We start from the raw sequence: 16149 nt of genomic DNA, 5'->3' as shown, positions 1-16149 counted from the left end.
TAGAAATGTGTACCCATGTCGTATCGTCGTGGAAACACCGCATAGTGAAACATTCGCCAGCTTGATTGTTCGTGGAAGAAATTACCTTGTAACTTTGAAAACCACACTGTGCAACGCCACACATTTATGAGGTGAAAACTTCTTCAGCTGCGTTTAACACTTTTCTTGGGATGTGCATAAAATGTTAAATTCGCGACAGGACACGTGGCCGGATATAAAATTCGGAAGACAGTCGTAGAAAAATTTATACTAGTAACTAATGATAGTTCGGCTATTTCAACTTGGACATTGGACCAGTGGTTGAATCATTGTGATTGTGAAGCCGAAACACCGCGAGGTCGAGGGATCGAATTTCAGCCGTGAAATAATTCTGAAGTGAAAACTTCTTTAGTGGCGTGGAGCACTTTTCTTGGGATGGTTATAAAATGTTAAACTCGTGTCAGAACACGTGACCTGATCGAAAATTCGAAAGAAAGTCGTTGAAAATATGGATTAAAGTTGATTTTTCTGAGAAATAAACTTGTGTGTATTATAATTGTAATAGTTCTGAAGTATTTTTTTTTTGTGTTCTATAAATTGTAAATTTGTGAACGATAGTGCAATAAATGAATATTGTATTTAACATAAATGCTAGTACTTTTATACTGATAAATAAAGCAATTCATGGGAAATTATTCCCGATCCATTTTAAAACATTCAAAAATGCACAACGTTAATGTTCAAGTTTTAAGTTTCACCAAACGGCACAAAGATGTGAGTCTCTTTGAGACCGACATATTTGCGACGCTTGCTGTCTTCTGCAGTCGAAGCAGCAGCCCCAGCAACAACGGACGTAACTTGGACATGAGAAGGAGCCAGAGTGTCAACACAGGTCGCGTCCCATACCAACACCCTTCCCGTCCACCCTTGCCATCAGGACGCTTGCCATTGGGCTCTAAAACAGATGGAATATTAAGAGCGGCAAATGCTCTGTGGTTGACATCATTAATGCTGGCGTGACGACTGATACGGCCTACCTATCTTAGGCAGGATAGCCCGTGACGCCCAAGAGCATCTACCTGGACGCCACATCTACATTGATATGGTTCATTCAGTTTTATACCTAGCCGGAGTTATACGCATATTGACAATGTCATATTGTCAAGAAGCATTCCAATCGGCGCAGAAGGCAACGCTTGTAACGATAAGCCCGACTCATTTTGTGTCACAACTAAAAGACGAGCACGCTCTGTTCTGTCATTAAAATAATAAAATAAAATAAGCCTTTATTGCTGTTATTTTGAACTTAATTAACATAACACATTAAAAGTTTAATAGAGGTATCAAAATATCATTAACTTAAACTATCATTCTATCGTTGGCATTCGGTTGTTCTCTCCTTGTAACAGCTTGTCTTTCGACAAAGGCCTCCTCTACGGCTTTCCACTTGTCTCTATCAAAAGATATACGTAACCATTCTGGGCCCGCTGCTTTCTTAAACTCATGTTCCCATCTCTTTGTCTGTCTTCCTCTGCTTCGTGTGCTTTCTCTAGGGTACCATTCGGTTATAATTTTGGTCCATTTCTCTGTCTTTTCTCTCAACATATGTCCTGTCCAGCGCATTCAATTTTCTGTATACTGTTTGAACTTTTTGGAACTTAGTTATCCCTTTTATCTTATTTATCTGTACTCTATCCCTTCTTCTTACTCCCAATACGCTTCTCTCTATCGCATTCTGACATATTTTGCTGCTGTTCTGTTAAGGCCCAAGTTTGGCATGCGTATGTCAGACATGGTAGGATACAAGCATTAAAAACTTTGCGTTTCTCTGACATTGGCATCTGTTTGTTTTTCATTAATTCACTTAACGACCAAAATCTCTTACATGTGTTAGCTATTCTTCTTTCAATTTCTTTCCGCATGTTTTCTGTTGGTGATACTAATTGCCCTAAATAAATATATTAGTTTACATATTCTAATTGCTGGTTATTTATTGTAATAGCCTCTTTTGATAGAGAATTGCTCATTATTTTTGTACTTTCATCTGATAATTGTTGTAGCATTCTTTCCAGTGTATTTGGACATTCGGAGAACAGTATTAAATCGACCGCAAATCTCAAATGACTTAACTTCTCTCCGTTCACGTTAATTCCGAATGTGTCCCAGTCTAGTCTCCTAAAGATCGTCTCCAACACAGCTGAGAATAATTTCGGTGATATTGGGTCACCTTGACGGACGCCTCTTTCAATTGGAAACTCGTCGCCTGTCGTTTCCAGTTTTATTTGTGCTGTGATTTTCTGGTAAATGTTTTTTAAAATACTGATGTACTTTCTATTAACCCCTTGTCGCTCTAATGATTCCCATATATAGCGATGTTCCAACGAATCGTAAGCTTTGTTGAAGTCTACGAAACCTAGATAGTATACTTTGTTGTATTCTTTATATTTCTGAAGTATCTGTCGTAGGACGTAAATATGATCAATAGTCGAGAAGTTACTCCTAAATCCGGCTTGCTCCTTAGGTTGGTTTTCATCAAGAATTATACTAAGTCTTAGTAGTAATATTTTTGAGAAGATCCTATATATATTCGACATTAGGCTTATCGGTCTGTAGTTACCAATGTCTCCTTTGTCCCCTTTTTTGTGTAACAAAACTATCACAGATTTTGACCAATCTTCTGGAATATATTCTGTCTTTATAATTTCGTTGAATAAATTAGTTAATTTTGGTACAATTACTGGCATTGATATCCTAACAAGTTCATTAGAGATTTGATCGGGACCGGGCGCTTTTCCTAACTTCTGCGTTCCAATAGCTTTTATTGTTTCTTCTTCTAGAACAGGTGGTATATGTTCAGATTCATCTGTGTCATCAATTATGATATCATTGAGATTAAAATTTTTGCTTTTATATAGATCCTTATAATATTCCGTAGCAATATTTAATATTTCAGATCTTTTGCTAGTGCATTATCCCCGTTTATCTTTCATAATTGGCATCCAATTTTTCTTTGTTTCTAATTCTTTGTATGCTTTCTTTATTCCGCCTGTTTTGTTAATATGGTATTGAAAAATATTTGTTCTTTTTTTCTTTCTGTCTTTCCTTATTTGTTCGTTAATTTTTTTACTTATTTCTGCAATCTCTTTACGTTGCTCTTTTACGTAACTTTTTGTTCTTTGCATAAGCAATTTTTTTTCTGTCATTAGATGTGATCAAAAGATCATCAAATGCTGACTTACAAAGAAAAGCGTCCCATGCTTTTTGACACTTTAAAAGAAAATTTTGAATATTTGCAATATACAGCCAAGTAAGCTGTTGTTAGCATCCTTCATATACACTATCACGCATCCCCGTAAGGATAATTTTAATTTATGTAATCATAGTAATCATATATTTGGTTTGCTTGAATAAATGAATCTATCTAATAGTACTCTTCCTACCTATAGATGTACCTACGTAATGTTTTGTGGAAATTTTAAGTAGGCCTTATTAATTTCAAGTATTTCATAAGTTATTATTGTAAAGGAGATGTAATTTTTCCAAAATAATTAAAAAAGAAATAAATAAAATAATTATAATTTTGCTGAAAACAAAGCAGAAGAAATATGCATTACTCGGTGATTGACACTTATTCTTTCCCTTTAGGGTGAAGACGATGGGTTCTTCGGGATCATCAGTACAGAAAAATAAAATAGCTGTCCAGGTTTTACAGGTGAACTAAGGTCTGTCATGTTTCTCTGTCAAAGGGTAAGTTTGGCGACACAGGCAGGTGGTGTGCCAGCTTCATTGGAGCCTTACCTGCCAATTGTAACTTTAATTGTTTACTATTTATAATTAAAGCTTTAATTTTTTTTATTCATCTTTAATTAATACAATCTATCAATATTATTGTAGTTAGGAAAAAATATAAATTTTGTTTTAAATTTTAATACACAATATTTTTTTTTGTCTTTTCCTGTTTTCTTCTCACAAAGTTTTTGCATTCTCCTCAATCATAACAAGTTGACTTTATACAATCAGCACAAGCAGAGCCATGGCCAAATAATATCTTGTCGTAATGCTTTTTACTGTAAGGAAGTTAATCTTGTCTGTATTAATCAAGGTGCCGGGAATGCGTCGGAAATTCATACTTAATGAAGATTTCAAAGAATTTGCAAAAGAAAATAACGAAATTTGATACAACGTACCAATGTCTGCAACGTACCAATGTCTTTTCGGTTCTCGTAAAATGAACATTTATTTGACGCTTAAAAGGTCGACAACGCTCTTGTGATTCCCCTGTATCATAAGAGAGTACGGGTAAGCTCGGTTGACCTCCGCTTTAGTTTAAAATTACGTAAATTTTAATTTGATCATTACTCGTCCTTTACTAATTATAAAGTTTATTTTTTTTCAGGTGGCTACAGTACGAAATTCTAGGCTATAGTCGCATATCTACGAATTAAGGAGTGTCGTGATGCCGGCAGCCGGCAGGCGGCATCTATATTTCCTCGGCAGTTCACTATTCAGCATAAACGTTGAACGGTCGGTGTAGTTCGGACGTGTAACCGGTTCACACGCGGCAAACAGATACACACGCGGTAATTCCGTATAGCTCGCCTATTGAAACAACATTGGTATTACCACGTCTTAAAGTACGTTTTCCAGTGTATGTGTGGATGATTTTCAGTGATTTAATTATGAGGTCAGTATGCATATCTGATAAGAGCTTTTACAATTCTAAACTGGTTATGAAATTGTTATCTTACGTAGATTACGTTGTTAACTTATTTGTGACATAGTATTTGGATGGTATCCGTATTTGTCGCACAATGGATTAACCTTAACCCTTGCTCAGTTCAGTTTACAATGAGATTTAATTGTACGTTAGTTTGTGAGTTTCGTGTGTTGAAGTTATTCACATACATACATCAATGAATGAAGTCACAATTTGAAAATTTGCAAAATATTTTCATTTTTTAATTAATGTGTACTTCGTTATAATATTTAAATACTATAATGATACAAGAGTCCTTATAAAAATTAGAATATTATTATTTGCAAAAAGTACGGAATAGACATGACAAAAGATTAAGTTTATTTTTATGAGCTTTTATAATAATATCATATTATTATAGCTTTGTGAGAACAAATAAAAAAATATTTTCAGAATATTAGTACCCGCTATGACGTCGGATTCGTTACTTTTTAACCGACTTCAAAAAAGGAGGAGGTTCTCTATTCGTCGGCTTTTTTTTATGTTTGTCGGTGTCACCCAAGATCAGTTTGTAATTACATACATAGTTAGTTATAGGTGAGATGTGTTTGAGTTGTGAGGAGGCGAAAAGCGAGAGCGGGTCGGGGCGAAAGGACACCGATTCCAAAAATAAAAATTATCGTAACTAGAATTAGATTAATTAATTAGATTGTAAAAAAATACGCAATTATTTTTATACTTTTTAGTGCATAATATATCTATTGTTTTGGAATAGAGTTTTTGAAGTCGGTTGTTTTTTTGTTAAGTTTTTTTTACATATTACCTATGTACTAAAGCTTTTGAGTTTGACTGATTTTAGTCATAAAAGAACATAAAGTATAACTGAACATTATTAAACTGTCTAATAGATTATGTATATATTTTAATTTTGATGTTGATTTATATTAGAAAATAATTGAAACCATAAAATAATGATAAAGAATAAGTCTTCACTTATAATAATATATATATATATATATATATATATATATATATATATATATATATATATATATATATATATATATATATATATCATTTTTATCATAGCAGATATATAGAAATCTATAAAATACCTATGGAGAAATTTATACTAACATTTTAATATTTGACATTTTAATCATTGGATAAAATACATACTGAAAGATAAAATATAAGCGGTTTAAATGTGAATTAAAACCACCTATACATAGTTTGTAAATAATTATTAAAAATAGCAGAATTAATATAAGCATTAAGATAACAATATTGTGAGACAGAAGGCACATTAAGACAATTTAATTTTATGAGGCATTTAAATATCTATTTTATGAATTGTGGGGTCATCGGGAATTATATTATATATAGATACTATATATTGTATATAATGAGTAAAATATATTACTTTACGACTTTCCATTATATGTACTAACCCATACTAAAAAGTGACCTATTGTTCTCTCCCAATATCCCAAATCTCCCAATCACTCCCCTAATATCTCACTCACTATCAGAGTACTGGTAAAATATAAAGCGATTGCCAATTCCACGATCAAGAAAAAATAGAGCAAGGCAATATTTGATGGCAACTCACGTTGTTGTTGACGACCCATATTGCACAGTGGTGAGTGACCCTGTCTACTGAGCTAGAGGTCCCGGGTTCTAATCCCGGTAGGTGCAAACATTTGTATGATGAATATGGATGTTTGTTTCCAAGTCATGGATGAATAAAAGTATTTATGTATGCTTAACTAACTATATTTTATTAAATATATCCCTGTATCGTACTCTTAGTACAGGCTATGCCTAGTTTTGGGCAAGATAATTTGTGTAAGAGTGTGTCATTATTATTATATTATTCGATCACTCTACAAAGCCCAGTTGCGGCCACATTTGGATTATCACTCCCACATCTCTGTGCTGGTCACCTCCGTATTAGCTCCTACCATTTGACCTCATCCCACAGCTTCTCGAACCTCATTAATGATGGGAGTGTTCTGAAGAACTGTACTACCCGATGCTTACCGCCAGCTACTTACAATATACTAGCGAATATAGTCCGACAATTTGCGCGTTAGCTAGTGGTTTCAAAGTCAAAGTCAGAGTAAAATAAACTTTATTCAATTAGGCTTAAAAAAATCGCTCTTGAATCGTCATTAAAACAAATTAAGTAATTTGAATTACTGAATCTTGAATATGATCTGAAAAAGTAGAGCTCGTCAGAAGAACATACAAGAATCTTAAAGACCACTGTTTTAAATCCAAACAGAGTATCTCACAATGGCTGTAATATACACAACGAATTAGTTTGTAAAGTGCTGCATCCAATATATTAGTCGTGTATATCGGATGCATCAACCTTTAAAGCTTGAATTTATGGTTTAGCGGAGCTATTGCCAAGGGTGGCTGACTATTTACGACTTGCCAATCAAAATTGGTTACAGTAACCATAGATTCGCCACCCTTTTATATGTTGTTAGATCTCCTTCAGAAATGTTTATCTCTCTCGCACGATTTGTTGAATTATTATTACGATATCTGCATTTGTCTATACGGTAGTATATTGTAAGTCCCTGGGTAATGCAGAGATAAAAATAATCCAGAACATATAATATATTGTATAATGTAGTTACAAGTGCCGCCGCGAGCGTCAACGGATGACCTACAATCAACACCACAGTTAAACATTCAAGTTGGTTGGCTCCGTCGAGCTATTATAGTACATAGTACAAACGTAGTACATAATTCACGCCATTTGAATTTCACGATCTTGGACACAAGCAGCGAACTAGGCTAACTATAATTATATTCTACTCGCTAAGGTGTAAGGTGGCTCTTTGAAATTGTGTACGATGAAGATTATTACTAATAGTGTAATATTTATTTTTAATTATAATGTATATAAAAATATTAATGTATATCGATATATATTATCTCATTCATTTTCATAAACAAAATTAAAACTTGTAGATATTCTATACTAATAAATGGAGTGACGCGATTCTCCTTCGGTTATACTGTGGAAACTGCTGAACCGATCGGAGCAACACAGCGTGTTTCGGAGGAGGTAAATTATATGTTGGTCATTTCTTATACGGAACCCATATTTTTGTTACTCAAAAAATACCTGCATATTCGCTATGCAAATACTTCATTGAAATGGCATAAAAAGGCATTTATTTTCTCAAAATTGATTCCTTTACAATTCTCTTTTTCAATGACATTTCATTACATGTTATGACAATTCATACACAGGGTACTTATGTTATAATTATAAATATAGCGAACAGTAGATTATATTATATAATATAAGACTGTATTACGTCATGAACATCATTGATATTTGATCCTGAACGTAACGAAGGAATCCAGAGCTAACTTATAGTATTATTTTAACATGAGTGAAGCGATGGAATTTGGAAACGATAAATATTAATTGTCAAAGTATTATTATTGTGGGAGCCGAGAAATGAGGATGTAACGCAATATTGTAAATCCCTTTAGTACTCCGAGTAAAAATAACGTGCACGTCATCGGCAGCGTATTAATGAAATCACTAGCAAATTACTTGTTACGAGCCCGAGTAAGACGAACATCTTCCCGACTAGGGTTATTAACGCAGGTTTAGGGATGTCAACATTACATCTACGAATAAATCTTCGATGTATCAACTGTACCATAATATATATTCGTAGCATCGCTAACATCAAATGAATAAGATAAAAAAAAAAGTAAAGCTTGTGACTTTTGAAATACATCATTATTAAATTCACTTTCCTATTAATTTCTAACTAGAACTCGTAGGTACCTATTCAACAGCAAACAATAGTTTTTATAAATAATATTGACTTAATTATTTGAAATTAATTTATTGTCCCATAATAGTCAGACTGAAACAATGTTGTTATATTCATATACAATGTTGATCCATTGTAAGTTCAAGGTGACAAGGCCAAGGAATTGAGATAGTTTGTCAAGGTCAAGGGCAATAGCTACAGCATGAGGTCGTTATTTCACATACATATAAATAACCTAACCTACGAGGTGTGACATTTTCACTCAATTATAACTTTTCTGGTAGCTGTAAAAGTCTCTCTCTGAATAGCTACTTTAATGGTCCGATCAAGATGACCATTTGTGTATTAAAGGTGTAGTGTGCATAAGTTCTTCAGTCTGTCACTCCAAACACTGACAGAGTTGTCTATCATCCGTCGTGCAATCCGGATTTCAATTTTGTTGATCAACTTCAAAAAAAGGGATTTAACTTTAAACTGATGATAAAGGGAAGGCTATCGAATGATACCATAATATGTTCTAGCATTTGTGAGTAATTTGGACCATTCATATTATAATATTACGTCGCACTAATTTAATGATTCTGTGACCACTTCCCCATCATTGTCACAGCTGGTCACATTTGTCACTAAATATCATATCGTTGACTTACTTTATGGATGGCCCCTTATAATAAAACGAACTTTTTATCGAAAACTACTGACTTCAAACATTATAAAACAAGATAACCAAAAAATTAAAAAAATATATGTTTTTTTAAATCTTTTTATTAAGTAGTATTATGACGAAACACGTTTTTAAGATTCGTGGTCAGTTAGTTAGTAATAAAGCTGTTATTAATAAAATTATTGAGACATCTGTTAGTCTACTCAATGATATCAAACGTCTGTCTTTTATCAGTAGCTTTTGTAATGAAAAGCATTCGGTTAAACAAAGTTTACGTTACGTCAAGTGTGTGAGTCATAATTGTAACAGTTTCGGGTCAATTAGCACATCGCGATAAAGTGCGGCAGCGGATGGTTCTCTGGAAGAGATCAAAGAACAGTAAACACGGAATACTCCGCAGAATTAAATACATTTGTAATTGATAGAAAACCTATATCAATTTGATAAGTGTAAAAATGGAGCGTATTTGAAATAATAAAAAAAACAGCTGTTTATGTGTGTGTGTGATCGATAAATGTGACTAGGCATTATTCCGTAATTATTACAAATATCAAAACACTCTAAACAGATATCGTTGCCCCGAAATTTTGATATAAAACACTTCTATACATTTAGTATGAGATAAGTAGAAAGGTCATTGTATCGCACAACAAGGACGTCACTTTGAGTACAAAATTTTGTACTTAATAAGAAATAAATATTATTCAATTTTTGATAGTTATATTACTTTGCTAGGTAAATAAACGATTTCCTTTAATATCAGTACTAAGATAGAATAATATTTTAAAATAAGGAAACTAAAATGTTTCTACTAATGTCATATTAAATGTATGGGAGTGTTAAAGTTAAAATTTTGGATACTTATCATTTGATTTTCAAAAAGTTATTGATGTCATGTTACTGATTAGGTAATGTTCATTCGATATCAGTTGAAAGTTTCTTGATATCTGTAATAGTTACGTAATAATCAACTTGTCACACTTAATAGTTACTCCTGTATATAACAATGCGAGCATATTGACAATTTTATTTTATATTATCAAGTCAGTATTCACTAAATCTAATTTAAAAAAATATGTATTCCTTGTGAGATACGTTGTTTTTTTTATATAAAATAATAATAAAAAGATACGTTGTGTTTTCATGCGATCGCAAAGTTAATGTATTTATTTAAAACATAAAATATTTTTAATATTGATATGGTGACTATAAGATGTTGTTATGTTATCTAATTACGTTTTGGGACTGAATAAATTGACCTTCTTGGTATTACATGGATCTCACAACTTTTACGGTAAAAAGAACTGATGTGTGAGACTTGTTATTTTTACAAGTTATGTTTTAGATGACATAAACACTTTTTTTAAATTTATCATTAAGCATTTATGTGTTTTTAAATATCGAACACAATGGTTTCTGATTGATATGGAGAAACAGTCCATATATCAAAGAAACAGATTGATTGTGAACATAATAACAATGACATTTATTGTATCATTCGAAATCTGATAGCGGAAACGCAAAAGTGTGTTTAAACATAATAAAAGTACACTTTTCTACTTAGTCGTGTGTCAACTGTCACTGATCGAATCGGGTTCTAAATTCAACACAAGTAACCTTAACTGAATAAATGTTTTACATTGCTGCTTATTGACCAAGAATATTTTAAACTACTGAAGTAAATGCTTCAATGTTGTATACATTAATTCTATAGTATTCGGAGCTTATTATGGTGTAATTTGTGGCATGTTCTTTATTTCGGATTTATTTTTATACGACGTTGTCTATATCTATAGAACGTCTAAAAAACTTTTAAAAGGTGTTAAAAAAATACGCGATGGTATAATATGTCTTTGGGACAGACCACAATAACCAATTTTTATCATTTACTTTTTACGAGAAATATTGACTTATTTACGAAGTGATTTTAAGCAATACAGTATTAATCCTTATCTAATTAAGTACCACAAATAGATTGTGCATTTAATAAAGATGAATATGGCTCTGTCCAGCATGTGATATATAAATGAATATTTTAGAAGGTAATACAGTTATGGCGGTAGCGACCGGGAGCTCATTAGTATGAATATCATCACATAACATGTTTTTAAACTATTGCAGTTTACGAAATTTATTTTTCGTTATCTTTAATTGTTCAGATATAATTAACAGGTTCACTCGGAAATGACATTATATTAGTTAATTTTTGCTATAAACTTTTGACAGAACCAAGTCTGTCCGGGCTTCTAGTGTATTATAATTAAGCAAACCGCATTTTCACATAAGTTATGGCAGGTTGAACAGACCATGTTCATTGCATAATTGATAACAAGTCACGCGTTTAAAATTTGTACAATGGATTATAAAATATGTTTTTATGCGAAAGGCTGTTTCATGTCGAACATGACTTTGCCATAAAATTTTTTGTCATTGTTAGTTTTTGTTGATTGTTCAACTTAATTATTAAAACTAGTTTTCACTGAGCTTGTGAATGTAATGTAAATTACGTTCCAGTACTTATATTTATAGATTTTTTATTGGATGTTGGCGAATAGGTCAATAACAGGATATAAATTTAACTTTTATCGTAATAGCATTATTAGGACATCGAAGACCATCACAACAGACCGTGCTCTCTCAACGTCAAATCAAGACTACACATCCTTTACCGCAGTGATTTCCAGTAACTGATAGAAGGTGATTACTCTAGATCAACATTAATTCTTCTATCAATAATAATAATATCTTTATTTCCTCACTAACAACCAAAATTATAATACAACAAAAGCTGACAAAATACAGGGGATACAAAAGTTTTGGTTGTGGATGTAGGGTGCCTGTGGTAGGTAATAAAATACCTGTTTTACTTTGGTCACCAGGATTCCACTTTAACACAGTGACTAAAAGCCCTAAAAATTAAAATACATAACTATTACCTTACCTTATTTTTATCATAAAGGATAGAGGTAAATGTGTGTATGTATCATTCATGTGTGTGTGTGTATGTGTCATGAAAGGGAGAGGGTGTGTGTGTGAGAGAGGGAGGGTGTGTGTGTAACAATATGACAACAATTAATATTACTTATGTAACGTAATGAGCCATGATTCTAATGTTCTAGAGTGTTCTAGTTGCAGAAATAAATACCTCAGTCAGGACTGGAAATGTTCTGTTTAATCATAGACACCCGACATAACCAAAATATGTTAATTGTATAGAAGGCAGAGCTTGCAGAACTGAGATTAAAAGACTCTTATATCTTGAGAAGAATTACTTTTAGAGCTCTCTCTAAGCTAGGCCCAAACAAAAATAGTAACCAACAGGACAATAATTCACTATTGCATACATATTAAACATGTGTGCAATCTACGCGCGTTGAAATGGGGACAGGCCTTCATCTTAATGACTTCACAGTGGCATCAGATATACAAACCACCATCACGCAGACACTATTAGAACCACCAATCAAAAGTTTTGTTTTTTTGTCTACCACTGGCTACTGACTTCACTCAGACTATAAATCTGCCCCTGTTCTAAGGTGCGGGGCATTATATGCCATTTTAGGGTTCAATGTGTCCCCGACATTTAAGTGCTGTTTTTTATGTGACATTCAAATAATGCTAAGTGTTACACGCTGTCTATCACAACGCAGCGCGGGATTCTTGATTCAACCCTCACCGTGCTCGTCATTTGGAGACACTAACATGTTTTAAACCTCGAAAGCCCAATGATTTCACATAACTACTTCTTGGCAGAAAAAGTTACCATCGTGATAACCTAGTCAACATCCTTTGCAAAAAAACACATTTAAAAAAATTTATATGCGCTGCAAAAACCAAATCGAACGGAATGAGCAACATAGTTACTAAGCAATACGCAACACATAAACGAGCCAGCACTTAATTAATACACAACTGAATTAATTAAAATGTCCTGCCCAAGGACATAAATAACTTGGTCTTGGTGAGATACTCTAGATGGCAAAAGAATTGTTCTGTAAAAGGGTCGCAGTGTTCGTAAGGCCAATTGGCCTTTGAGGCCATTAAAATTATTGGAAGTAAGAAAACATTCCAGGACTATCAATCCTTGTATATTTCTGCTAAAGTCTAGAAAACTTGTACCATATAATAATAAGTAATAAGTATAGTACTCCCACGAGTTGAGTATTTAACAACCCTTAAGGTGTTAAGCTCTGAGTACATGCTAGGGAACAAATGGCAGACGAAATTGCCCCAGGGAGGTACTGGTTTCAATATCATTAGTACGATACGAAGTATAATAGATATGTGCTAATACAGGATGTTATTTTTAAATTAATTCAGGCATTAGAAGAGATTTTAAATACCTCTAAATTTAAATCAAATTAAAAACACTTCATTGGTCTAGGGTAAAGGAATTTACACTTATGAATGTGAATATTTTGCCTGCTCTAATGAGTAATGGAAAACTGATCTTTACAATAAACATTTACAACTTCATCGTTTTAAAAATAATTTTAATTACAATATATATGTAAAGAAATGCAACTAATATTCGCAAACTTCAAACACTCAATGCTTTACACAAGTAAGTTAATAAAATAAATGTAAATTATAACAAATAAAAGGTATTATGAGAGCATTGATTAGTGTTTATAAAAATATGCCTACAAATATTATAAATGTGAATGTAAGTTTGTTTGTTACGCTTTCACACGGAAACTACTCAACTGATTATCATGAAACCTTGTACACATATTCTGAAAGATATAGAGATAGGATAGTTTTTATTAAAAATATATTTGTTACAGAGGGTAAAAATAATCTCAAGGTCAATATTATTATGTAACATGTTTACATTTTTGCATCGGACGGAAAAACTTAGAAACTTACAAAAAATATATAGAATAATATTGTTTGCATTTTAACTTTTTGAATTATTCGAATTTTAAATTACTTATTTATATATACCACCTTCAGGATGTTTGTCTGCGGCCAGGTCATAATATTTTGAATTTCACGTTATATGGCCCAGATATTCGAGTTTTCTCCATTGTACACATTTTAATAATTATTTGTAATATAGTAAATAATTACAATAAAGCATGCTTTCAGTTTTTGAAAGTGCTTTAGGTGTGTTAATATTTTAAATACCTAGTGGTGATCTCAGCCTAGTAATAAATTACACATTTACAGTTATCATATTCAGTTATCATTGATATTAAAATGTAATGATCTTTGATGTTTATTTAAGATGTTCAATGCGAGCGAAGCCGCGGATAAAAGCTAGTCTTATAAAAAACTATAGGTAACTCTGGTGTGAGGCATATATTTCTCAATGGATGGTAATTATGACGTTCAGTCAGTAAACGGAAAATCTTATTTTGAATGAAAATATTTGATTATGCGTCTGATTTTAAGTTTTTATTTAAAAAAATGGGTGATACCATATTATTGAACTTTTCATATCAACTGATGTTAATCCAAAATTCTTTTGCTAAAAGCCACATTTTATAAATACATTTATTAGCCGGTAACTCACACTTTTTTATTTTATTAGTTCTAGATAGTTTCAAATTTGGATCGTGAGTACCTACTCAATATTCATTATTTTTCTTAAGGTGTAATATCAAAATCTCAAGATTTTTAGATTCTCATGAGATTTTTTATAACTGAACCCATTTTGAAGTGAGATTAAATATATTATAATCAAAATATTTACTTAAAATGTTTAGGTTATTTTTTTTTGTATTTTTATGTCCAAACTCTGTTGCATAAAATCGATTCGGAAATTACATTATTGAAATGAAATGAAATGAAATGATTTATTTGTATGAATCGTGGTAACATAGTTGTTAACAATTAATTGGTGTACAGCACAATTCGCCAATATATCGGCATACAAATATTTGATTGTCAATATTGGAATATCATAATTAATTTATACTTATACGTTCTTAATACACATTACATAGCTTTAATTCAATGAGATAATATAAAATAAACATTAGTTTGTAGGTACCTCTCAAAAATTACATTTGAATACTATTATTTTTGGCTAAAGAATTCTTTTAAACTATAAAAGCATTTATCTATTAGCCATAATTTTAATTTTTTATGCATTAATGTTTTAGGCATCTCTCTAATATTCTTTGGAAGGTGGTTAAATACCCTAACACACATAACATTTGCGTTATTTTGATGAAGCGCTGTTCTACAGTATGGCATCAGAAGGCGAGTTGGATCTCTTAATCCTAATATGGAATAGTCCTTTGCTGGTTTAAAATTTATTGATCTTTACCTGGCTTTTAATAATCCTAATTATTTCAGACAATATCTGTAGTTGCAACAACATACCAATGTATTATCTATAATTAAGAAACAATAATAAAACACAATCACTATCACATCATTTTACGTTCATATAATATTTAGGAAATGATTCAACTAACACCGGAAAGCTTATCGAGTTTATATTGTTATAATTTTGCCTGCAGATTACACCGTCCAATTGGTTATACTACTTCCGGGGCACTTGTTCTAATTATCTACATTTTATTTCCGAGGGAACTGCCAACTTCTAAATACATAAATATTTTGTGATACATAGATAAACAATTATTTATACATATATATATATATGTAAAGAAACAGTTCTAAAAAGCCAAAACACATGTTCGGATTTGGTACTTCCGGACCATCGGAAGGTCCGGTGAGCGTCTCGCACCAATTGGTCCGGAGTCGTTCCGATGGTTCTGTCGTAACAAATCCGATCATGTGTTTAGGCTTTAATGTTCATTCCTAGATATAAAATACATTTTTATAAATTTGACAGTTCAAGTGCATGGTTTCTCTTTCCAATAAACGAACAAAGTGTTTCGAATGTTTTCTTCGGCAACTTTGGTGATAAAATGATGAAATGGGGAGTATTTGATTGAATAATTATTCGAGTTTTTTTTTACAAATTCAAGAAACGCAGACAAGATCCTATAAATGTAAATGGACGACAGGGCAGACAG

At 32.2% G+C, this 16149-nt stretch overlaps 1 protein-coding gene across 1 annotated transcript in view; it reads left to right on the top strand.

The window, feature by feature from the left end:
- The first annotated feature begins 4506 nt into the window (after positions 1-4506).
- LOC126971926 (A disintegrin and metalloproteinase with thrombospondin motifs 9-like) overlaps positions 4507-16149 on the top strand; it is a 213854-nt gene continuing 202211 nt past the window's right edge. Inside the window, exon 1 of the mRNA XM_050818436.1 lies at positions 4507-4663. The gene's annotated coding sequence lies outside the window, so the exon portion shown is untranslated. The remainder of the gene's footprint in view (positions 4664-16149) is intronic.

This window comes from Leptidea sinapis, chromosome 25 (assembly GCF_905404315.1).
Source record: "Leptidea sinapis chromosome 25, ilLepSina1.1, whole genome shotgun sequence".
NCBI lineage: Eukaryota > Metazoa > Arthropoda > Insecta > Lepidoptera > Pieridae > Leptidea > Leptidea sinapis.
This window is presented reverse-complemented; position numbering and strand designations above follow the sequence as displayed.